We start from the raw sequence: 26115 nt of genomic DNA on the forward strand, positions 1-26115 counted from the left end.
ACTCAGCCCTGTGGAAATCACTTTCCACCATGTGGGTGTCACTAATTGCTACCACTTTAATTCTCCCACAGTGGACCACAGAGCCAAGAGGCAGAGTCAGCATTCTGCAGGCTTTCTCAGAAGTCACACTCTTCCTTTCAGGTAAAAATCCATTTTTCTTTTTTATTGATATTATTCAACCAAGGTAGTACTACTACTTTTAAGTTTCTTACTTCACACTACTTCTACTCATTCATTCAAGATAACAATGCCTGGCTCCAGCCTAGGCTTTGAGACAGTCACATCTCTCTTGCAGAATAGTTGTTAGGTGTGTCTAAAACGCTGAACATTGTGAGACTCATAGTAGGCACTTGATAGATGTTATTAGCAATTATTATGCTTCTGTTCAGTACAGGTTCTTGTACAGCCTTATGGGGCTTCAATAGCCCTAAGAAGAAGACTTCCAATACTCCTAGTTTCAAAGTTCTTTGACCTTTACTGCAAAATCTTTGACTTGAATTCCTCTTTGTCCACTCACTCCCCAGCAATATCTTCTATTTTGTTAGTTTAAGAGGGGAGCATGTTCTTTAAAGCTCCCCATCCACTTATCACAAACTCCTTTTATATATTTCAGCACAAGAAAATGTCTATTTAAGAAAACCATTCCTATTATTTCCATGAGAAGGAAATTTCCCCAAACATGACTGGCCTCTTGCCCCATGACTTTCCTTTGCCCATCAGAAGGGAACAAGGTGTTATGATTGGTTGATGGCAGCATTAGCTCACATTTTTCTCAATTTGCATGGAGATAATTTCTCAAAAGTCAATTACCACAGGGATTAAATCTCTTTCTTAAACTCAGACTAGAGTAAAATTCTAGACAGTGCATTTGTTCTTCAAACATTAATCTCCTTTCAGGTGGTTGATCCTGTGATGATATGGGTTGGGGAGGATGGTTGGGCAGGGAGCATTAACAAGCTCATTTGGTTCTTACATTAAGCCAGCAATTTTGTTGGTGATAAGGAGCTGAAATTACTAGCCTTCTTAGAGCTCAGTTGTCATCATCAGAAACTATTCCACCTGTCTGAAATCTTACAGTATAAAATAATAATTTCTGACAGTACCTTTACACCCACAGGTTTTCTCACATATTTTCTTATTATAACTGTTCTTTTATCTCATTAAGACCTAGCCCTGAACTGCCTCTGTGCTTTGTCATAATAACCTGGAAGGGGCTATTGGATCTGCTGTCTAGAGTCCATTGGGCTTTATGAGCTAGAAATCTCTAAAAGGTCACCGTTGAGAGACTGGAAGATCCCTGACAGACACAAGCAAGACACAAAAGGGAAAGCTCCAAAAGGGGAAAAATGTCTGTTTGGTTGTGACCATGTTATGCCCTGAGATTCTTTAAGCATGAACCACTGGAACCCTGATGGGCAAGCATAGTGATTAGAAGTGATGAGAAGTCACATCCTGGCTCTGGACTCTAACTTTTGATATACCTAATATCTCCTAACCTCTTGACCATAACTGACAACAGGTCAGAGTCAAATCCCTTCTCTGATTAATTCCTTCTCTTTACCCAAAATGTGAGGGCTATTTTACTTTCTTTAGGAATTCAGAAGACAGTGATAATTGATGATAAATATTTCCAGTTCCAGAAGCAGGAGAGTTATAGCAGACAAACAAAAAAGACTAAGTCAAGTTCTGTAATGTGATACCAGAGAGGGGATTTCCTTCATTTAGGAGTTCGGCTGATGCTTGGATATACCTATGCCACTGTCGACTTGCCTTGGCTTGACTAGAGGATGCTCATTTGAACCACTCACCGAGAGTAAGCTGGTTGCTAGTGCAGTCCTGCCTCACTATGTTCTCTCTGCACAGCAGCAGCAGTTACCAAGGTGGTGTTTCTGGGAACATAGAAAGAGGAAGGATTTGTCAAAATTTTGGATGGATTAAGTCATAAGCAGGTGGGTAGTCTAATCCTCTTCCAATCTAGGTTCCATTCTATAATTTTTTAAAAAAATGAAACAAAGATGAATATTTTTAATAATAAAAGGTACAATTCACAAAGAAGATAGACATCATAAATGATGATACACCTAACAACAAAGAAACAAAGATACATAAAGCAAAAATAAGAAGAGATATAAGGGAAAAACAAAAAAATATATAATCATAGTGAGGCATATTAAAATTTCTCTGAGAACATTTTATCAAGTGCAGAAAAAATAATAGGAGCATCTTGAATTTTGTCATTAATAATTTAAATATAGTAGATTTCTCTTTATATTAATTTTATATCCTACACAAATATATTTAAAATTTTGAATCTCAAACATTATTATTAGATGTCCATAGGACATTTACAAAAACTGGTAAAAAGATAAACATTACTAAATTTCAAAAAGTTGAATTTTTTGTGTGTGATTCTGTTATGTATATACACATGTATTATTTTTAAAATTATTTTCCATTATAGCTTATTACAAGATATTGACTATAATTCCCCATGCTATATAGTAAACCTTTGTTGCTTGTCACATATCTATTTTTTTTTAAATTAGAAATCTAGCATTCTATTCATACTAAATCAAACAAGTAGAATCAAAATGTTATAAATTTTTTAGTTAGGCGAAAATTCATAAGTTTTCTAAAATATATATTATATATATTATTTGTATATATGTATACTAGAACTTTTCTACTGCCCTTGAGAAAGGCTTGAGTAAGAATATTTTAAAAAAAAAAGAAGAGATGAAGAAACTGGAGAACATAAACAAATGAAATGGGGTACTGAATATGAAATAGAAAGAGTGAAGCAAGCTAGATAAAAGTAAAAGATCCTCATAGTCCAGTTGTTTTTAAACATGGCTGCTCATTAGAAACATACCTGGAGCTCTGGTCTGTTTTTCCTTACTCTATTTTCTCCTGCTCTGCTCCATGAAGGAAAGTTTGCTACTGGTTCATTTTGGGAAAATTCACAAAGAAAAACAATGAGTTCCAAGACAAAGAGATGCTGGGAAAAGCAGATGCAGAAATCATGTTGGCCTTATTTTTTTCCGTTTGGTTATGGACACTAACAGCAATAGGAAGTGCAGGAGAAGTATATCCAGGTTCAGGGTAAGAAAAAGGATTACTTATTCTTCTTTAAGACAATGATTCATTCTGATTTTTCCTTATGATCGGGTTCATTTAACATGGTCTTTCTTAGATTTAAGTGCCTGCCATCTTTAGAAATGGGCTTCCTTGGTATCTCAGTGGTAAAGAATCCACCTGCAATGCAGGAGATGCAAGATACATGGGTTTGATCCCTGAGTCGGGAAGATCCCCTGCAGGAGGGCATGGCAACCCACTGCAATATTCTTGCCTGGAGAATCCCATGAACAGAGAAGCCTGGAGGGCTGAACTGAAGCGACCTAGCACAAGCGCAAGCATCTTCAAAAATGTAGAAGGCCAGGAGTCGGTGTGCCACAGAGTAATGGACACAGGTCACTACAGATAGGACATGTTCATATTCTATTAATGGAGAAAATGCAGATATAATATATATATGTGCATGAGTGCTAAGTTACTTCAGTCATGTCTGAGTCTGTGTGACCCTATGGACTGTAGCCTGCCAGGCTCCTCTGTCCATGGGATTCTCCAGCAAGCATATATATATATATATATATATATATATATATATATATACACTTATATATGTATATATAATACATATTTTATATATATATGATTTCATATCTGACATATATGACATAGTTCTTAGAATAGCAAGCCTTCTAATCAACTCTGATTTCCAGTATTTCAAGTACAATTTTACCTAGTCCCTGAAGAAGAAGTTACATGGAGTATGCTTATAATACCTCCCCAATAAGAGAGAAAGAAGGTATTGCTGCTACATTGCTCATGTCAGAAACTAGTTATGAAGCTATAAATAACATTTATAACTTTTCCTCCATCTAATCCATATTCCATTTTCCCTCACTTCTGATTATTGGGGCTCTTTAGTTCAGTTCATTTGCTCAGTCGTGTCTGACTCTTTGCAACCCCATGGACTGCAGCATGCCAGGCCTCCCTGTCCATCACCAACTCCCAGAGTTTACTCAGACTCATGCCCATTGAGTCAGTGATGCCATGCAACCATCTCATCCTCTGTCATCCCCTTCTCCTCCCACCTTCAATCTTTCCTAGCATCAGGGTCTTTTCAAATGAGTCAGTTCTTCACATCAGGTGGCCAAAGTATTGGAATTTCAGCTTCAACATCAGTCTTTCCAATGTGGGGAGACACTAATCTTTATTCCTAAAGCATCTGAGTCTTTAGCAGTCTTGCCTTTATTACTGTAGTCTTTAATTAGCATGTACTACTGACCTTGAAGTAATTAGATGTATTCAAGAGAATCCCCTGGATTCTCTCTGCCTTGATGGTATCTGTTTCCCTTTAATATTCTTACTTATTTATTTATTTGTCTGTGTCAGGTCTTAGTTGTGGCATGAGGGATCTTTGATTTTCCTTGCAGTATGCAGGGTCTTTAGTTGTGACATGTAAACTCTTAGTTGCGGCACGTGGGATCTAGTTCCCTGACCAGGAATTGAACTCGAGACCCCTGCATTGGGAGTGTGGAGTCTTAGCCATTGGACTACCAAGGAAGTCCCTTGTACCCTTATTTCAATATCTTTTTATTTCCCTGTTGATTGGTGGCTCAGCTGATGAAGAATCCACCTGCAGTGTGGGCGGGTTTGATCCCTGGGTTGGGAAGATCCCCTGGAGAAGGGAAAGGCTACCACTCCAATATTCTGGCCTGGAGAATTCCATGGACTGTATAGTCCATGGGGGTCACAAAGAGCTGGACATGACTGAGGAAATTTCACTTTCAGTGGCATAGAGAGCCCAAGTCATTTAGGTGGCAATCTCCACTTACATGTCACCAGGCAAACACTGCTTACTTTAATGATGTTATTCCTTCCTTGAGAAGGTCTTTAACCTAACATAGTTCAGAATTGTGGGAATAGAAAGCAAGAGTAGGAATGTGGATTATTGGGTGTGATAGTAAAAGAAATCTCTTCTATCTTTGTTTCTCTAGTCTTAAACCTAGATATTTTGGAAATGGAATAAAAAAGCACCACTTGCAAGTCATTGGTTCAGAAAAAGAACGGCCATTTATGAAGTAGCGTTGCAGCTGTGTGCATAGTGCTTTCCAGCTAGCACCGTAACAAGAGTCTTCAATAGGCCATTCCAGTGATCTATAACATCAGCTGCTTCTGTGTGAAGGAGAATATGGTAAGTTCCACAGATCCCATAGGTAGGAACTCATCACTCCACTTCTTTTATGGTGAAATAAGTTCCTCAATTAGAAACTATATTAATACTTTGTAAGGAACACCACAGTGACAATAAGGCATTGTTGCGTCTGTTCTTGGTGATGCTGGCAGAACCACTGTAGCCAAGGAAGGCAAACACACGTAGGGATAATTATCCCATCCAGTGAAAACAAATTTGCCTTTTCTTTAGGGTGGCAGAGGTCCAATACAATAAATTAGTGGAGAATGATTTGTCATGCAGGACATTAGCTGAAGATATGGGGCTTAATGTTTAATCCTGGGTATTGACAGTTGGGAGATCAATGGTTCCAATAGGCAGAAGCCATGAGGAGGGAAAATCCATCTTGTTGAGCTCATGCATTACCCCACATCCCACTGCAAATACTTGAGCCTATTAAACAAGTACCAGTGTTGCTCATAAAAGAGACTGATGGATGTTCACAGGATGGGCACCTTACTCACGTGGCTAATTGAGGGCTTCCCCTAATAGGCAACGTTGGATGACATGCAAATAACTCGCAAATGTGCTCATACTTCGTGCTCATTGTAAGAGGTGAATTCACACATGTAACTTTCAGTCGTCACTAATCTTACAACTTGGTTTAGTCCACGATTCTGACCAGGTGGTGTTCATGAGCCAGTGTAGATCTTTATGATTATCCACTGTCTCCTTATCAGGCTACTAGTGTCTATTAGAGTCCAGGAACAGCCCAGAAGTTGGTTCTCTAAAGGAGAATGGTTGTTTGTAGAAAATGGGATGCCTTTTATCCAAATTTGTAGATATTTACATGATGATTTACAAAAAAGAAGAACTGAGTTGGGCAATCGGATTTCAAAGCTCAATATGAAATTACACTAATTAAAACAGTGTTCGACTGCTGTAAAGACACACAGATGGATCAGTGAAATAAAATACAGTCTAAAAATGCATCCAAATTTTTTGTTCAAATTTTTTGACAAAATTTTTTGTCAAAAATCAGTTACTAACATATGTATCAATCCCTCTGACCGTTATATATCTATAATGGTTTTATAATATATCTTGAATTTAAATAATATAATACATCTTGAATTTAAATGATGCCTCTAACTTTGTTCTTTTAAAAATTGTTTGTCTATTCAATATCCTGAACTTTCCCATATCATTTTGTATGCACTATGTCAATTTACTCCTCAAAAACCTGCTTGGCTTTTGATATTAAGCTTGGTTTCTGTATAAACTTTGGAAGGAGTTTCTTGAAAGAATTTCTCTCATGTTTTCTTCAATCATGAGCAGCTACTATTTTGCACTTGAGGAAGGTCCTGTGTACCTTAGGGAAGAGCTCTCTCACTTCTTATGCTCTGTCCCCAGTTTTTGGTATACTATTTCCATGCAGGAAAAATTAGTGTTTTATACTGACTTGTGTATAATCTTTTGTAAATATAGTGTTAATTTTTTATAGGATTTAAAAGCCCTTATTTCTCTTTACTTTTTCTATCAAATACTGAAAGAGAAGGGTTAAAATGTGCAACATAGTTGCGTATTTGATTATTTCTCTTTTTAGTTTGGTCAGGTTTTGCTTCATGTCTTTTGAATGTCTTTAGCTAGAAGTATACACATTTATGATTTCTATGTTTTCTTGATAAATTGCATTTCATCACTTTGTACTGTTCCTCTTTATCTCTGTTAATATTGTTTGTTCTGAAGTCTATATTGCCTGATATTAATATAGTAAGATATTAATATGTTTGCTGTTCACAAAGTATATATTTTTTCAAGCATTTACTTTTAAACTTTTTGTGTATTTATATTTAATTTAAAATTATAATAATATAATGATATGATACCTCACTTTTATCTAGTTTGAAGTCTCTTGTATTTTCCTTTTATACCTTGTTTTATGCTAGATGAGCATCTTTTAGCATTCTACTACTTTCTTATTAATTATGGATTTTTAATGGTTGCATTTGCTTTGAAATATACATCTTTAACTTGTCAAAGTACACTTTAAAATATCATGTCAGTTAATGTATAACATAAGAAACACCCAAGAGTAGACTTCTGTTCTCTTCTCACCCCATTTTTGTGCTACTGTTATTCTTTTTTATTTCTGCATGTTATCAACTGTATTATATATATATATTTTTTTACATCAGAGAAGAGAACGTGATTTTTTATTTCATAGGGATTTTAAAAATTCCCTATTTGATCTTATCTTTCTTAGCTTATTATGACTGTTTCAGTTCAGTTCAGTCGCTCAGTCGTGTCTGACTCTTTGCGACCCCATGAATCGCAGCACGCCAGGCCTCCCTGTCCATCACCAACTCTCGGAGTTCACCCAGACTCACGTCCATCAAGTCAGTGATGCCATCCAGCCATCTCATCGTCTGTTGTCCCCTTCTCCTCCTGCCCCCAATCCCTCCCAGCATCAGAGTCTTTTCCATTGAGTCAACTCTTCGCATGAGGTGGCCAAAGTACTGGAGTTTCAGCTTTAGCATCATTCCTTCCAAAGAAATCCCAGGGCTGATCTCCTTCAGGATGGACTGGTTGGATCTCTTTGCAGTCCAAGGGACTCTCAAGAGTCTTCTCCAACACCACAGTTCAAAAGCATCAATTCTTCAGCTCTCAGCCTTCTTCACAGTCCAACTCTCACATCCATACATGACCACAGGAAAAACCATAGCCTTGACTAGATGGACCTTTGTTGGCAAAGTAATGTCTCTGCTTTTGAATATGCTGTCTAGGCTATGTTAGGTCACTTTATTTAGAGAAATTTATTTGAAATCATATTTTTATTTTTCAGTAATCAGCCAATAGTATTTTAAGAAAGACAATTAAGAGAGAAGAAGATGTCTTAAATTTACCCACCCATTTACTATTTCTAGAACTTTTCTCCTCTGATAAATTGGAATTTACATATGGAATAATATTCCTTCATCCTGAAAACTTCATTTTATACTTCTGGTAGCCTAGAAATGCAGGCAAAGAATTCTTTCTGCTTTAATTTTTCTGAAGATTTCTGACTTACATTTTAATTTGATACAGAGGTTAAGGCTGACTTTTTTTTTCTCTTGCAGCCTGTTACTCATTTCTGTATTCTTATGTCTTGTTTCACTTCTATTAAGAAGTCAGTAGTGATTCTCATCTTTTGGCCCCTGTAATTAACATGTCTCATTTCTCTGGCTACTTTTATTTTTAAGCAATTTAGTCATTATATGCCTTGGAGCGTTTTCCTTTGTATTTCTCCTGCTTTCAGAGTTGTCAAATAGCTTTTTCTTCCCCAATGTTGAAATGATTATTACAGAGACTGCTTCTAGCCTTCTTCTTATGTCAGAAACATTCTCTTGCATGTCACCTTGACAATTTCAAAAGAATTTCTTAGAGGTATATATCCAAATATGTCCTTCAGTTCAGTTCAGTCACTCAGTCATGTCCGACTCTTTGTGACCCCATGGACTGCAGCATGCCATGTCTTCCCATCCATCGACAACTCCTGGAGTTTACCCAAACTCATATCCATTGAGTCAGTGATGCCATCCAGCCATCTCATCCTCTGTCGTCCCCTTCTCCTCCTGCCCCCAATCCCTCCCAGCATCACAATCTTTTCCAATGAGTCACCTCTCTGCATGAGGTGGCCAAAGTACTGGAGTTTCAGCTTTAGCATCATTCCTTCCAAAGAAATCCCAGGGCTGATCTCCTTCAGAATGGACTGGTTGGATCTCCTTGCAGTCCAAGGGACTCTCAAGAGTCTTCTTCAACACCACAGTTTAAAAGCATCAATTCTTCGGCGCTCAGCCTTCTTCACAGTCCAACTCTCACATCCATACATGACCACTGGCAAAACTATAGCCTTGACTAGAGGGACTTTAGTTGGCAAAGTAATGTCTCTGGTTTTGAATACGCTATCTAGGTTGGTCATAACTTTCCTTCCAAGGAATAAGCGTCTTTTAATTTCATGGCTGCAATCATCATCTGCAGTGATTTTGGAGCCCAAAAAATAAAGTCTGACACTGTTTCCACTATTTCCCCATCTATTTCCCATGAAGTGATGGGACTAGATGCCATGATCTTCGTTTTCTGAATGCTGAGCTTTAAGCCAACTTTTTCACTCTCCTCTTTCACTTTCATCAAGAGGCATTTTAGTTCCTCTTCACTTTCTGCCATAAGGGTGGTATCATCTACATATCTGAGTTTATTGATATTTCTCCCAGCAATCTTGATTCCAGCTTGTGCTTCTTCCAGCCCAGTTTTTCTCATGATGTACTCTGCATAGCAGTTAAATAAGCAGAGTGACAATATACAGCCTTGATATACTCCTTTTCCTATTTGGAACCAGTCTGTTGTTCCATGTCCAGTTCTAACTGTTGCTTCCTGAACTGCATATAGGTTTCTCAAGAGGCAGGTCAGGTGGTCTGGTATTCCCATCTCTTTCAGAATTTTCCGCAGTGTATTGTGATCCACACAGTCAAAGGCTTTGGCATAGTCACTATGTCATAAATACTTAAATCCTTAATTTAATGCTGTTAAGAGATTTCAGTGGCTTTCCTGGTGGTTCAGACTGTAAAGAATCCACCTGTAATGCAGGAGACCTGGGTTCTATCCCTGGATCAGGAAGGGTATTCCCTTGGAGAAGGGAATGGCTACCCACTCCAGTATTCTTGCCTGGAGAATTCCGTGGACAGAGGAACTGGGAAGGCTACAATCCATGGGGTAGCAAAAAGCTGGACATGACTAAGCAACTAACACTTAAAGTGATTCCAGAATAGATGGGTTTATTTTCACTCCCACATGCCCAGTGTCCTAATCCTTATCAGTACTCAGTGTTATCCAACTTTTAAATTTTGCTTATCTAATGGGTAATAAGTTGTATCTCCTTTTGCATTTATATGCCTTTATCTGATTACTAGCAAGATTATTAATTTCTCGATACAAGTTTAGATAGTCAGTTCTACCCTTTGTGGATTTCTTATTAACAAATTATTTGTCAGATTTTGTCTTGTTCCCCTGTGATTTGCAGGCATTCCTATCTAGGTATTGATCCCTTGATATCATTAGGCTTTGAAAATATCATACTGTCATGTCAGACATCTGCTAACTTCATCTATAATGTCCTTAATTTAGCATAGATATTTAAGGTTGTCAAATTAATTTTTCCCATACAGTTTGTACTTTGGGGTTCTATTAAGAAATACTTTGCACCCCAGTACCTCAAAGACATTATCCTGAGTTTTTACTTGCATGCTTTTTTCCCATAGAGGGAACAAATTTTCCTCTGGAACCCCTTTTTTCAACTGATATGTGATTCCACCTGTTTTTAGTCAGGGTTTTGGCAAGGAACTACAAGGCAGATTCAAATGACATTCTGAATATCATCAAATGAAGAACATGTTTATTTAAGAGTGATTGGAATTTATGAGTCAACAAGATCCTCAAGATCTGGCTACTGTTGGCTACTGTTGGAACTTGTCACCCCTCATACATTAATGACAAATGACGAAGAGTGTTGTTGGAGCCTGGATGATCTGGAGCTGTGGATGATGGGCTACGGGCAGGAGCTGTAGTTGTAGGGGGATGAGCCCCCTGATGCGTGGCAACAAAACAGGAAGGGAGCAAGGAAAGAGATGATTTGGCCTCTTTCTCTTCTCATCCTTCAGTCTCCCATGACTCTCATAGGCCAGAAGGGGAAGGACCCCAGGTGACTGACTTGGTAGAGAGCAGCTCTGCAAGCTGGAGAATAAAGGAAAGAACGAGAGAATGGATCTGAGGGGACAAATGGAGAAAGACCTACATACACCACTTGCATCAAATACCGCATTTACTTCTCTCATCTCTCTAGTCTGTTCCATGTGGATTTGTCTTTTTGCACCAATACCACCCTGTGTCTTTTTACAATGGCTTTATTATATATGCTAATGTCTAGTACAGTGAAATTAGAAATATCTCTCTTTACTGTTTTATGATTATCTTTGTTATTAGTGAATGTTAATTCTTCCACATTATTTTGAGGTTAAGCTACCCTATTGCTCCTACCCTTCTGCTACCATTGTATTAGAATTTTATGGTCTGTAGACTAATATGATGGCAACTTTTATCTTTAATTTTATTTTATTTTTAAACTTTACATAATTGTATTAGTTTTGCCAAATATCAAAATGAATCCGCCACAGGTATACATGTGTTCCCCATCCTGAACCATCCTCCCTCCCCATACTATCCCTCTGGGTCGTCCCAGTGCACTAGCCCCAAGCATCCAGTATCGTGCATCGAACCTGGACTGGCAACTCGTTTCTTACATGATATTTTACATGTTTCAATGCCATTCTCCCAAATCTTCCCACCCTCTCCCTCTACCACAGAGTCCCTAAGACTGTTCTATAAAGTGTTAATATTTTCCTCCTCCCTGAACATGATATTGTTATCCAGGTTTTTAGGTTTAGAAAAATATTCTTAAAATTCCTAAGCAATCTCACACATTATTTAACTTAAGCTAGAGAAAAGTACTATTCTTGAAAATTTGTATTTCTCTATTTTCTTATTACTTTCCATGTAAATTATTTCATCCACGTTTGTTCATTTTTCTCCTTCCTTTCTCATACTTGTGCTACTCTGACAGCTTCACTTTCTGATCATGTTAGATAAAAACATTTAATTATTTAGATTTATTTATTTATTTTTTGAATTGTATACTAGTTATATTTTTAATATTTTGAGGGACCTCCACACTGTTTTCCAAAGCGGCTCTACCAATTTACATTCCCAACAACAGTGTACAAGGGTTCCCTTTTCTCCAAGTCCTCCCCAACACTTATTTGTTGTCTTTTTGACAAGAATCATTCTGACAGGTATGAGGTGATATCTCATTGTGGTTTTATTTTACATTTTCCTGATCAGTAATGTTGAACATTTTCACGTGCCTACTGGCCATCTGTATGTCTTTGGGAAAATGTCTATTCAGGTCCTCTGCCCATTTTTAAAATCAAGTTGTTTTAATTTTTTACACTGAGTTGTATGAGTTCTTTCTATACTTTGGATATTAACCCCTTATCAGACATATAATTTGCAAATATCTTCTCTCATTCAGTAGGGTGCCTTTTTATTTTGTTGATGAATTTTCTCACTGTTTAAAAGATTTTAAGTGCTGTTTATTTATGTTTTTCTTTCCCTTGCCAGAGGAGACAGATAAAAAAACAAAAAAATTACTAAGACTGTGCCAGAGTGTAAAAGAGAAATATTGCAAAGATTTTTTTCCTCATTAAAAATAATGTTTTTGGAGATTTTTAAAGCTAGCCTTTATCAAGGAAGATCCTTTCTATTTCCATTTTCAAAGATTATAGTCAGAATATTCCCTTATATAATATTCTTTAGACCTCATAGTGTTATTTCTCCTTCATACTGCTGCTAAGTCACGTCAGTCGTGTCTGACTCTGTGTGACCCCATAGATGGCAGCCCACCAGGCTCCCCTGTCCCTGGGATTCTCCAGGCAAGAACACTGGAGTGGGTTGCCATTTCCTTCTCCAGTGCATGAAAGTGAAAAGTGAAAGTGAAGTCACTGAGTCATGTCCGACTCTTCGAGACCCCATGGACTGCAGCCTACCAGGCTCCTCCATCCATGGGATTTTCCAGGCAAGAGTACTGGAGTGGGTCGCCAGTGCCTTCTCCTTCATAGATAGTTTAAATTGATCCAGATGACATGTTACATAATAAACATTGTTTCATGCTTTACTTTCAAGGGGAGGCAAGTCAAGTTGAAACCTGTGCTTGCTTGAGAATTGTTGCATCCTAATGGTAAAAATGAGTTTGAACAAGCAGCCGTACACATTGGGTGAGACCGCCACTTTCGCACTTCTTTTGTGAGGGGAATATACATTTTAGGCTGGAAAACTAAGCTGTTGCACACAGGCATCCACTGGGGTTCTTACAGAAAGCCCTGTGGGTTCCCATGTGACCACAGCACATCTGCTTGCAGTTTCTGTGACAGCAGGAGCCCAGCTGATCCAGGTAGAGATCGGCAGGCATTTGGGTGAGGTCCTTTCTGAAGAGCCTGGAGTCTTTCTTAGATCTGTCTTTTATTTTGGGGAACAAGTAAATGAGAAAATTTGAGATGCTTCTCTTTGGTTTATTTCCTTCATTACTCCTTTGCTTGACTATATAAGCTGCATAGGAAGCTACCCAGTATTTTTGATTTTAGGTCCTTTTTATTCTGTCTGGGTTTTGTTTTGATGTTTATTTGTCTTTGTTTTTGTTTTTGCTCCTTTTTCACTTCTTTTCTTCAGAGTAATTTGCTTTAGAGGTTAAGAAAAGTTGTATGTCCAGTAGGTCTCTATTATTTTAAAGAGTAGACTTATTTCAACTTCCATTAGAAATGAGCTTAGAAATAACTCTATGTATACTGAGTACCAACAAGTATGTGCTACTCATTCCTTTGGATTGATGATAATAATAAAAAAACATAGATCTGTTCAAGGTATCTCTAAAATAGACTAAACTAATTGTTCCATTTCTAGATAGAGTAGAAGCCAAAATTGTGCCTTAAGTAACTAAGTCTCTGAAAATTAAAAAAAAGTTGTAATGAGGTGATTCACTTTGTATGTACATATTTGCATATATATTAATATGCTTCATGTCTTTTTATAAATCATAAATATAAATCTCCCACACACATAAGATATAATTTCAGTGATTCTTAGCCTGCATGTTGTTTAAGAGTGGGTGAGGTACATTCGAAGTATCTGGAAGGAAAGTAGGTCTTTAAGCAATTTTGGTAAGCTGGCTCACCAGTCTTGAAATGCTTGCCTTTGGTCTTTCATTTTAAGAAAACTTTAAAGATAAATATTTAATTTGTATAAATATTATTTATAATATATTTGCATTATACAGAATAACAGTAAACTGAACAACCATGTAACTGCAATCCATTTAAGTAAAAAGACATGTTTCATCATTAAATGAGGTAAAAAAAGACCCAAGTTAGTTTCCAAGAGACAGCTTCCTAAAGTTAAGGACCAGGCTTCTATTTTACTTTCTGCTCCATCTTCAGCCTGTGGCTTTCACCTCAAGGTCCAGGTTCTATCTTAGGTATAGCCAAAGGATGGGCTTCAGTCTGGCTGTAAAGAGGAAGGGAAGGTTTCTCTTCTGAATTTAGGGATTAAAGTAAGTTCTTTATAGTTCTATTTACATCACACTGACCAGAAATCAGTCCTATAGCTCACCTGGCTGCAAGGAATCTGAAAAGTGTAGTCTTTGAGTTGTCCAAGTTACTCAATGAACATTGGATAGTCTAAGTAAGGAAGGGTTTGTCTTTTCTAAAAGACAACAGGCACATGTATACCTGTGATGGATTCATTTTGATATTTGGCAAAACTAATACAATTATGTAAAGTTTAAAAATAAAATAAAATTAAAAAAAAAAAGACAACAGGCAATTTGAATGACAAGGATTAATTAATATATTTTAGATATTGAGCCTTTTGAGCTCTAGTTGTTGTAAATGTTTTATCAGGACTTGTCATTTTGCTTTCTTTATATCTTTTGATATAAACACACTTAAAGTTAATGAAGTTGAATTTAACATTTGCCATCATTTTATTCGGTCTGAGGAATTTGTTCATATCCCAATTACATGAAGAGTCTGTTGTTACCAAGTGGTCTAATATTTGCATAGATTTGGTTTTCACGTCCGTGTCTTCGATCTCTGTGTGGTGTGAATGGAGATTCCAAGGCTCTGCTTCTCTGTGCATTGTCTCTTGTCTCAGCACCATTCACAGAACAGCAATTCTTTCTTCAGTTTGCAGTCCTAGTGTTATCCTGGATCAGGTTTCCACATGTTTGAGTATAATATTGGAAGAAGAAAAAAAAATCTTACTTCTTATTTCTTGTATCTGATTGAGCCAAGATTTTCTGCCAGGCAGTTAGCACACTTTTATAGCTGAGCTTTTTTCTGCAGGCCCTCTGGGCAGCTAGTGGGGAGTCCAGCTCCCACCTCTCTGATGTGGCATTTCCTTTGAATGTGGAAGTAGTGGATGGAGCCGAAGGTCGTAGATCCAGGCAGACCCTGCCTGTAATAGAGGAATTATGAATGTTTTGCCAAAACTGGCCTGTTGCCCATAGTAGAAGGCACACGAGTGTTTCCATTAGGAAGTGAGGCAACATCAGAGGCAGCAGACGGGGCTCTGAGTGAATGGCTTAAGCCAAGAGGCAGTTGAGGCCAAGTGAATCTGGGATGTGTGTAGCTGAGTTCTGTACACTGTTCACGCTCTTGTCTACCACAGCTGCCCTCCATAGTAGTCATCTAATGAAGGCATGAGCCACGGTAAAGGCACAGGGAAGAGGGAGGAAAAGACCTAATCTCAGTGGGTCTGACACCTGTGGTTTGCTAAGTTATTCAGTGGCACATCAGAGAAAATTCCCTCAAAAGGCAGGATTTCAAAATTGTCTCTGTTTATCATTTTCCTATGTTACCCACAATTGCTATTTCATTTTCCAGGTGTGATGGAGCCTGCATTTTCCTATGTAACTGGATACTCTGTAGCCATTCTCTTACAAATGGTAGTACTCCCCTCAGGTAGGGTTATCTACTTCTTTTTCATGGTAAGTTAGGTCTATAAGGAAAAATAATGAAGATAAAGGACACGGAAGTAAATGAGGAAGCTTTTCCATTGCTGTTCTCAGATTCTACCTTTTCTGTTCTAGTCTTGAGGATAAAAAATGAGTGTTAAAACAACTTATAAGACATTATTTTAATTTCTGTGTCTTCCTGAGCCCCAACTCCATGCCACAGTGCTGCTATGATGTACCAACAAGGGAGACTTCCCTGGCTGGCTGTCCAATGGTTGAGAATCTACACTTCCACTGCAGGGGCCGCAAGTCTGATCGCTGGTCAAGAAACTACGGTCCCACATGCCATGTGCTGTGGCCAAAAGAAAAACAAAACAAAATAAAACTAGCCATATGTTTAAAAAAATAGTGATGTGCCAAGGAGAAGAGACAGATACCTGTCCAACATCCACCTTTGGGAGCCTCAAATTCTCACTGGCAAATCATAATAAATAGATCCCTTATGTTTAAGAACAAACCATGGTCATTTATGTGGTAATATGAATTGTAAGTTTAGTAGGACCTCAGATAAAGAAGTTGGTATGAACTGGAGCTGTTCACAAATTTTCTTAGAACAATAGGCCTTAAGTCTGATAAATCAGATACCTTATAGTGAAAAGGATAAACATTGGTGGCAGAGAAATGAACGAATCTGGTATACTTGAAAGGAGGGAAAAGTAAGATTATAGGAAGAGCTGTGTGATAGCTTCATAGCAAATTATCTCCAAGATTAGTGATTTGGAGTAACCATTTTATTATATCTCATATCTTGTTGGTCAGGAATTCAAGTCAGTGCTCAGCTGGGTGAATCCTCTGTTCCATGTGATAGACTGAGGTCTCTTTGTATATTCAGCTTGTGGGCAGAGTGGTGCAAAGAGCTCAAGGCGGCTTCATTTATATGTCTAGCATTTTGGCAGAGTAGGCTGGAAGGCTGGGGTCCCTTGGCACTGTCAACTGGCATGTTAACACATGGCCTTTCTGTTATGATGGTTTCAGGGTCATCAGACTTTGTATATGGCTACTGATGGCTTCCAGAAAGAATGAAAAAAAAAAAAAAAAAAGGAATGAGACCTGCTCATTTCTAAGACAGACCCAGGAACGATTACAAGTAGTCTTCCGCCATATTCTATTGAGCAAAACAGTATCAGAGGACAGTTTTAAAAGGAGGGGAAACGGGCACTTTCTGTTCATGGATAGAGCATCAGAAAATTTGTGGCCATCTTTAATGCACCAAAAACTGATACTGAAAAAAGAAGCTGGTGTATTTGATAAGCAAAGGCTGTTATTCAGCCATAGTGGTCCACATCCCTCCTCCCAATGGTGTGAGCTATTCACATTCCTTTATTAAATATTTATGGAGTACCTCCCATCTTCAGGCAATGTTTTATGCCCTGGGGATAATACAGAGCATTTTTTAAAAGACAGAGACTCTGTTGTTGTACAACTTACGTATTAGTTGGTTATAAGAGAAAATAAAGATAGGAATTTAAAATATCAGCAATAATAAGTGCTATGAAGATATGACTAGGGGAAATGTTAAGTGGGTGGTGATAAAATTTTTCCCTAAGAAGTTGACATTGAAGCTGGGACCTGAGAAGTAAGAAGGAAGCAGGGATGGGAGAGTGTGAAAGAAGAGCACTGCTGTCAGGGGGAAGGTATCTTTGAGAGCAAAGTTGAAAAATCAGAAAGGACTTGGCATCAAGAGCTAGGAATTAGGCCAATGTGTCCAGAGCAGACCTAGGTAAAGCTTTCTCCTGTGGCCTTCAGAATAAACCCTTGACCTCCGACTTCCTCCACAGAGCAGTTCACCGTGAGCAGCTCCAGGAGCCACCAGGTGGCCTGGGGGGTGGCCGTGCTGAGCTCAGCTGCCAGCTGTCCCCACCACAGAGTGCAGAGCACATGCAGGTGGGCTGGTTTCAGGAGTACTATTCCCAGCTGGTTTACCTGTACAAGGACAGGGAAGAAGTCTCTGGAAAAAGCACAACTATGTGAATCGCACAGTGCTCCTGAAGGACACCCTAGGAGAAGGCAAAGTCACCCTCAGGATCCATAATGTCAGTGTTCTCGATGGGGGACAGTACCACTCTTTCTTTAAAGATGGTGACACCTCTGAAGAGGCCATCATGGATCTGAGGGTAGCAGGTTAGGACAAAAAAAGTAATCTCCATGTTTCCTTGGTAACACTACCCTGAACCACTTCCGGAGATAGTTTGCTTATTTATATATGTGCATAATGTACGTATACATACATATGTGTATGTCCTTGCAAACATATAGACATACAAGTATTTATCCTTATATAAATATTTATATATCCATAACTTCTTTCCAAATGCTAATACAGTATATACTTGTCTTGCAACTTGTTTTTTTTAACCTAATAGTGTAAACTGAAGTCATATCAGTGTATTGATTTTTTTTCCTAGCCCTTTCATGGTTGCAAAGTTTTCCATTGTGTGGACGATTCAGAATTATTTTACCCATATCCTGTTAAAGGACATATAGGTTGCTTTCAACCTTTTGATAAGCAAGCAATACTCTATTTAATTATTTAAATAAATTACTACATATGTAATTTCACACATGTCCAAGTGTATGTCTGTGTTTAAAACTTGGCATCAGTTTGTCAAATCACACATATACTCACACAAACACGTGGACACACACTCACTCATATTGTTTGGGCTTTTAATTCAGTTCAGTTCAGTTCAGTCACTCAGTTGTGTCCAACTCTTTGCAACCCCATGGACTGCAGCATGCCAGGCTTCCCTGTCCATAACCAGATCCCAGAGCTTACTCAAATTCATGTCCACTGAGTCTGTGATGCCATCCAACCATCTCATCCTCTGTCATCCCCTTTTCCTCCTGCCTCAATCTTTCCCAGCATCAGGGTCTTTTCCATGGCGTCAGTTCTTCCCATTAAGTGGCCAAAGTATTGGAGTTTCAGCTTCAGCATCAGTCCTTCCAATGAATATTCAGGACTGATTTCCTTTAGGATTGACTGGTTTGGTTCCCTTGCAATCCAAGGGACTCTCAAGAGTCTTCTCCAAAACCACAGTTCAAAAGCATCAATTCTTTGGCACTCAGCTTTCTTTATGGTCCAATTCTCACAGCCATAGATGATTACTGGAAAAACCATAGCTTTGACTAGATAGGCCTTTGTCAGCAAAGTAATGCCTCTGCTTTTTAATATGCTGTCTAGGTTGGTCATAGCTTTTCTTTCAAGGAGCAAGTGTCTTTTAATTTCATGGCTGTAGTCACCATCTGCAGTGATTTTGGAGCCCAAGAAAATAAAGTCTGTGACTGTTTCCATTATTTCCCCATCTATTTGCCATGAAGTGATGGGACCAGATGCCATGATCTTAGTTTTCTGAATGTTAAGTTTTAAGCCAGCTTTTTCACTCTTCTCTTTCACTTCCACTAAGAGGCTCTTCAGTTCCTCTTTGCTTTCTGCCATAAGGGTGATGTCATCTGCGTATCTGAGGTTATTGATATTTCACTCAGCAATCTTGATTCCACCTTGTGCTTCATCCAGCCCGGTATTTCGCATAATGTACTCTGTATATAAGTTAAATAAGCAGGGTTATTTAATATATATAGCCTCAACATACTCTTTTCCCGGTTTGGAACCAGTCTGTTGTTCCATGTCTGGTTCTAATTGTTGCTTCTTGACTTGCATCCATGTTTTTCAGGAGTCAGGTAAGGTGGTCTGGTATTCCCATCTCTAAGAATTTTCCACAGTTTGTTGTGATTTACACAGTCAAAGGCTTTGGCCTTGACTCAATAAAGCAGTAGTATTACTCAATCAATAAAGCAGAAGTAGATGTTTTTCTGGAATTCTCTTGCTTTTTCTATGGTCCAATGAAAGTTGGAAATTTCATCACTGGTTCCTCTGCCTTTTCTAAATCCAATTTGGATGTCTGGAAGTTCACAGTTCACATACTATTGAAGCCTGGCTTGGAGAATCTTGAGCATTACTTTGCTAGCATGTGAAATGAATGCAATCGTGCAGTAGTTTGAGCGTTCTTTGGCATTGCCCTTCTTTAGGATTGGAGTGAAAACTGACCTTTTCCAGTCCTGTGGCCACTGCTGAGTTTTCCAAATTTGCTGGCATATTGAGTGCAGCACTTTCACAGCATCAACTTTTAGAATTTGAAAGAGCTCAACTGGAATTCCATCACCTCCACTAACTTTGTTCATGGTGATGCTAAGGCCCACTTGACTTTACATTCCAGGATGTCTGGCTCTAGGTGAGTGATCATACCATTGTGGTTATCTGGGTCATTAAGATATTTTTTGTATAGTTATGTGTATTCTTGCCACTTCTTCTTAATATCTTCTGCTTATGCTAGGTCCATACCATTTCTTTACTTTATTGTGCCCATCTTTGGATCAAATCTTCCCTTGGTATCTCTAATTTTCTTGAAGAGATCTCTAGTCTTTCCCTTTCTATTGTTTTCATCTATTTCTTTGCACTGATCATTTAGGAAGGCTTTCTTATCTCTCCTTCCTATCCTTTGGAACTTTGTATTCACATGGATATATCTTTCCTTTTCTCCTTTGCTTTTAGCTTCTCTTTTTTTTCTCAGCTATTTGTAAGGTCTCCTCAGAAAATCATTTTGCCTTTTTGCATTTCTTCTTCTGGGGTGTGGTTTTGGTCACTGCCTCCTGTACAGTGTTACAAACCTCCATCCATAGTTTTCAGTCACTCTCTCTATCAGATTTAATCCCTTGAATCTATTTGTCACTTCCACTGTATAATTGTAAGGGATTTGATTTAGGTCATACCTGAATGGTCTAGTTGTTTTCCCCACTTTCTTCAATTTAAGTCTGAATTTGGCAATGAGGCGTTCATGATCTGAGCCACAGTCAGTTCCTGGTCTTGTTTTTGCTGACTGTATAGAGCTTCTCCATCTTTGGCTGCAAAGAATATAATCGATCTGATTTTGGTATTGACTATCTGGTGAAGTCCATGTATAGAGTCTTCTCTTGTGTTGTTGGAAGAAGGCGTTTGCTATGACCAGTGCATTCTCTCACCAAAACTCTGTTAGCCTTTGCCTTGCTTCATTCTGTACTCCAAGGCCAAGTTTGCCTGTTACTCCAGGTATCTCTTGACTTCCTACTTTTGCATTCCAGTCCTATATGATGAAAAGGGCTTTTAATTAGACTTCATTAAATTGACAGAGAAATTTAGAGAGAACTGATATTTCTTTCTGCACCTGGTACAATTTATTCTCCTGCATCGGTATGAACTCTACAGGATCCTAATCCATAGCATCACTTTCTATGTTGAAATTTCTGTGTTGATAGGTGCCAAACTCCTTTAATGAAGGGTCTCTTCTACTTTTAGGGAACTCCAAACTGCTCATTATTTTCAAATTGCCTCTAGGTGATCAGAAAAGGTCTCCCGGGGGAAAGGCCAATAACTGTCTGGTATCTATACGGGTATGGAGTGGGGTTGATGTACCAAGATCTTCACCCTCCTGGGCCTCTAGTTTCCAGTCCTTTCTCTTTTACCCCCAGAAGTTCTCTTAAAAAAAAAAAACAAAAAACACGGTCATGAGTTACCTTCCTGACAAGCTATGACCAAAGGCAGAAATGGCTACACCCTCCCTGAATTCCAATCCATTACCTCTCCATGGACTGTAGTCCACCAGGCTCTCTGTCCATGGGGATTTTCCAGGCAAGAATACTGGAGTGGGTTGCTATGCCTTCCTCCAGGGGATCTTCCCAACCCAGAGATTGAACTCTGGTCTCCTGCATTGCAGGTGGATTCTTTACCATTTGAGCAACCAGGAAAGCCGAAAAATACTGGAATGGATAGCCTGTCCTTTCTCCAGGGGATCTTTCCTACCCAGGAATCAAACCAGAGTCTGCTGCATTGCAGGAGGATTCTTCACCAGCTGAGCTACCAGGGAAGCCCTATACCTCTCCAAGTCCTGTAATTTCTCTGTCTTGTTAGACATTCGAGAAAATCTTAGGGGATGAGTTTTTGTTATTTCCTTCACCTTTGGGTTGTCTTCAGCAGAAAGATTGGTTCAAAATACTACATCATCATCACTACTCTAAAGACACCATTGATATTTTTAAAGTTGTATTTATTATTTGTATACTTGTCTACTCCCCCAAATAAATTGATTCCATTTCTGTGCTCAAAGAGTAATGCAAATTTCAAAATAACCACTATAGAGATGGGGATACCTAGTGGAATTTGGTTTTAGCTTTGGATTTTTAAAAATTATTTTTCTTTTTGTATTGAGGTATGCTTTACATACAGTAGAGTGCACAAATCTTAAAGTAAAGCTCAGTGAATTTTTACATATTGGGATACCCATGAACTTGCCCTTCAGATGAAGATATTACCTAGATGGTTCCATCTTGCTCCTTTGTAGTCAATACCATTCTCTTCCTACTGAGGGAAACAGTCCTTTAACTTCTATCACCAGAGATGAGTTTGCCTCTTCTAGAACTTGATATAAGTGAAAACATATGTTTAATATTTATGATTACCATTACCTGCTCATCATTATTCATTTATGTTGTGACTAGCAAAAGTTTGTTCTTCTGTATTTCTTTGTAGTGTTCTATGTTATGACTGAACACTTGGTTACTTTCAGTTTGGGGCTATTAATGAATAACACTGCCATGAATATTCTTGAAAATCCTTTTAGGTGGACATTAGTACTCATTTCTCTTACAGTGTTAAGTAGGAGTGAAATTGCTGGGTCATAAGTATATGCTTAATGTTAGTAGATACTAAAAATTTTCCACAGAGATTGGACCCATTTACCTCCCTGGAGCCAACCGTGTAGAAGACCTCTGCCATCCCCCTGTCCCTTGGTAATGCTGGTCCCAGTCCTGTGCATCGTAAACATGTTTACCCCAAACATTCTGTTGGGGGTAAAGTGGTATCTCATTGAGATCTTACTTCGCCTTTCTCTGATAGCTGGTGACGTTGAGCACCTTTGCATGTATGTGTTGACCATCTGAAGATATATATATATGCCGGAGTCCAGCTCCAGCAGGCAGGGATTCAACCTGAAGTGGTGAGTGGTGTTGGCGAGAAACTGAGGCAGCCTCTCAGTTTTCTTGGACTGCCTGTTTATTTCAAGCTTATGATTCTCTTTTATACTTTTACAAAAGCATTAGGTCAGAGGTTTGATATTTTTAGTTCCCACTGACCCAGATTTGTTGTCTCTATAAATCATTGTTGCCCCTCAAAAGGAGTTTTTGCCTCAGCGATTCTCTTATCTACTTTTTCTCATGTGTCCTTGTGAATACACTGTAACTCATGCTAATGTCTGGGCTGCATACCACATTCCTCAGTTTATTTCTTACCTTTCTAAGTCCTGTTTGCCCCTAGAATCCTAAGCTCACTATTTCTTAGAAAGGGCTTCTAGCTAATAATATCTCTAAAATCCCTAATTTTTATAAGCCATAGTAGAATATGCTAACATTACAGCATCCCTAAAATCTTTAGCTTCTAACTATTTTAATTATTCCTAAGCCCTAAATTCAGCAAACTCCTTTGCCATAAACACTTTCCTCACAAATAGGCTTCAGATAGCAATCCCTCCCATGGTCTCAAGCTGTGGCCTGTGTGTTCACCCTGGAACACTTTTTTGTAAAAGTCCTTGAACAAATGTCAGTGATTAACTTTATGAATTATTCTCTGAGCAGAGCTGCAGAAGGCTTTGTGCCTTCTCATGATCCTCTCAAAAACAATAAGCACCTTAATATTCCTTTTCAGTCAACTCAGCCGAGGAGAGGAAAAGACAAGTCAGAATTACAAGGCCTAACTCCTTCATTCCAGGACCATGCCTGCGGAATGAGGAGAGGGGTCTGGGGCCGTGCCTCCATTTTGTCAGTAATGCCTAATGCAGCTCCCGACATATATACATACATATATATATGTGTGTGTGTGTGTATATATATATATGTATATATATATATATATATAATCAAATGCTTCAAATCTTTGCTAATTTTAACAACCAGGTTTGCTGTCTTATTGATTTATAGTATTTTAAAAATATATTTTGGACTCAGATTCTTTCTCAAATGTATCATGAACATCTTCTCCTAGTCTATAGCTTGCTTTTTCACCTTCTACCTGTTGTCTTTGGATAAACAGAAATTACTAACCACTGTAAAGTCTAATTTATGAATTATAAACATAATGATAATCTTTTCTTCTATGGTTCATACCTTTAGTGTTCTGCTATCCTGAATTTGGATTGGAGTATTCAGTTCAGTTCAGTTGCTCAGTCATGTCTGACTCTTTGTGACCCCATGAATTGCAGCACGCCAGGCCTCCCTGTCCATCACCAACTCCCAGAGTCTACCCAAACCCATGTCCATTGAGTCAGTGATGCCATCCAACCATCTCATCTTCTGTTGTCCCCTTCTCCTCCTGCCCTCAATCTTTCCCAGGATCAGGGTCTTTTCAAATGAGTCAGCTCTTCTCATCAGGTGGCCAAAGTATTGAAGTTTCAGCTTCAACATCAGTCCTTCCAATGAACACCCAAGACTGATCTCCTTTAGGATGGACTGGTTGAATCTCCTTGCAGTCCAAGGGACTCTCAAGAATCTTCTCCAACACCACAGTTCAAAAGCATCAATTCTTCAACACTCAGCTTTCTTTATAGTTCAACTCTCACATCCATACATGACCACTGGAAAAACCATCGCCTTGACTAGATGGACCTTTGTTGGCAAAGTAATGTTTCTGCTTTTTAATATGCTGTCTAGGTTGGTCATAATTTTTCTTCCAAGGAGTAAACATCTTTTAATTTCCTGGCTGCAGTCACCATCTGCAATGATTTTGGAGCCCCCAAAAATAAAGTCAGCCAATGTTTCCACTGTTTCCCCATCTATTTGCCATGAAGTGATGGGACTGGATGCCATGATCTTCGTTTTCTGAATGGTGAGCTTTAAGCCAACTTTTTCACTCTCCTCTTTCACTTTCATCAAGAGGCTCTTTAGTTCTTTACTTTCTGCCATAAGGGTGGTGTCATTTGCATATCTGAGGTTATTGATATACTCCCGGATTGGAGTATTACCCTTGCCCTAATCTGCCCATCTGTATTAAACTTACGCATATAGCAGACCACAGAGAATCAGAGGAAACATTTATGTTTCAGCTTTTGAGTCTACAATAATAATTATAATGGCATTTCTGTCTTCTCCCTCAGCTCTAGGCTTGGATATACAGATTAATGTTCAAGTTCCTGATGCAAAAGGGCTCATGCTGGAGTGTAACTCGGGAGGGTGGTTCCCATCACCCCAGGTGGAGTGGAGAGACAGCAGGGGAAATGTAATTCCACACTCATCAAAGTCTTCCTCAGTGGATGGAGCTGGATTATTGCACCTGAAGATGAGTGTTCTTCTCAAAAACAGCATCCACAGTCCTGTCACTTGCTGCGTTTGTAATCTAGTCACTGGTCAAGAGAAAAGGGCAGGTGTTATCCTACCAGGTGAGTGCTTGTGGCTTGGCTCTATCAAGGAGAAACTGTTTTCATCTATGTGACAGACGAAAGATAAAGCTGACTGAAATAAATAAATGTGAAATTGCTTTATAAACTACAAACTGCTCTAGACATGTAATATTTAAACCTTATTAAGTTCCCAGGAGCAGGGAAAACACAGGATGTGAAAGTGGATATTTCTTTAAATGGAAATAATTACATTAATTAGATAAAGAGCCCTTACTCTGTTTAGCATGTTGAGGTTTCAAAAATTATATGTCATTCAAATGCTAGATCCACTATTCTCTAGCTTTGTGAACTTTGTTATTTGAGTGCAATATTCACTCTTTCTAGATTTCTAGATCCACTTAACCTTTAAGACCACTCATTTTTCTCGTTTGGAAATGATAGCATAGATAGATGGCATTTTGAATTTGAAATAAAACATTGCAAATGAAATGGCTTTACAAGACATAAAGCAAAACGCAGAACTAAGAGTGACTTAACAATTACGGATGCCACAAGTGGTCTTTATTGCCACCTTATGAATAGATATACAGAACAGTTAGTAAATATCCAGCAACCAGGAAGTGACAAATCTAAGATTGGGGCCCAGTTCACACGGTGAGTGCCTACGATCTGAGCAAGGCTGTTTTTTTTTTTTTCTGACAAAGGGTAAGTGTGATCAGGGAAGTCAGAGGTGAACACAATAAACTGTGTCCTTTGTGCTGGCCAGTGACCAGGTACAGTCCCCAGAGAAGTCAAGGTGGATG

The 26115-nt window shown here is 38.5% G+C and overlaps 1 long non-coding RNA gene across 6 annotated transcripts in view; it reads left to right on the forward strand.

Annotated features, from left to right (window-relative positions):
* The window catches only part of LOC147375302 (uncharacterized), a 36594-nt gene continuing 10479 nt past the window's right edge, over positions 1-26115 (forward strand). For 2 of the 6 annotated variants that reach the window (XR_015158710.1, XR_015158713.1), the window contains exons 1-5: positions 22-141; positions 1864-1949; positions 2929-3102; positions 5064-5260; positions 25070-25351. This is a non-coding gene — a long non-coding RNA (uncharacterized LOC147375302). Of the gene's footprint in view, positions 142-1288; positions 1950-2928; positions 3103-5063; positions 5261-24681; positions 24802-25069; positions 25352-26115 lie in introns of those variants that run through there. The other 4 variants (XR_015158711.1, XR_015158714.1, XR_015158715.1 and 1 more) reach the window with 4 other exon arrangements.

Source organism: Bos grunniens, chromosome 3 (genome assembly GCF_055505025.1).
Source record: "Bos grunniens cultivar Pamir isolate PY7600 chromosome 3, Bosgru_T2T1.0, whole genome shotgun sequence".
Classification (NCBI taxonomy): Eukaryota; Metazoa; Chordata; class Mammalia; order Artiodactyla; family Bovidae; genus Bos; species Bos grunniens.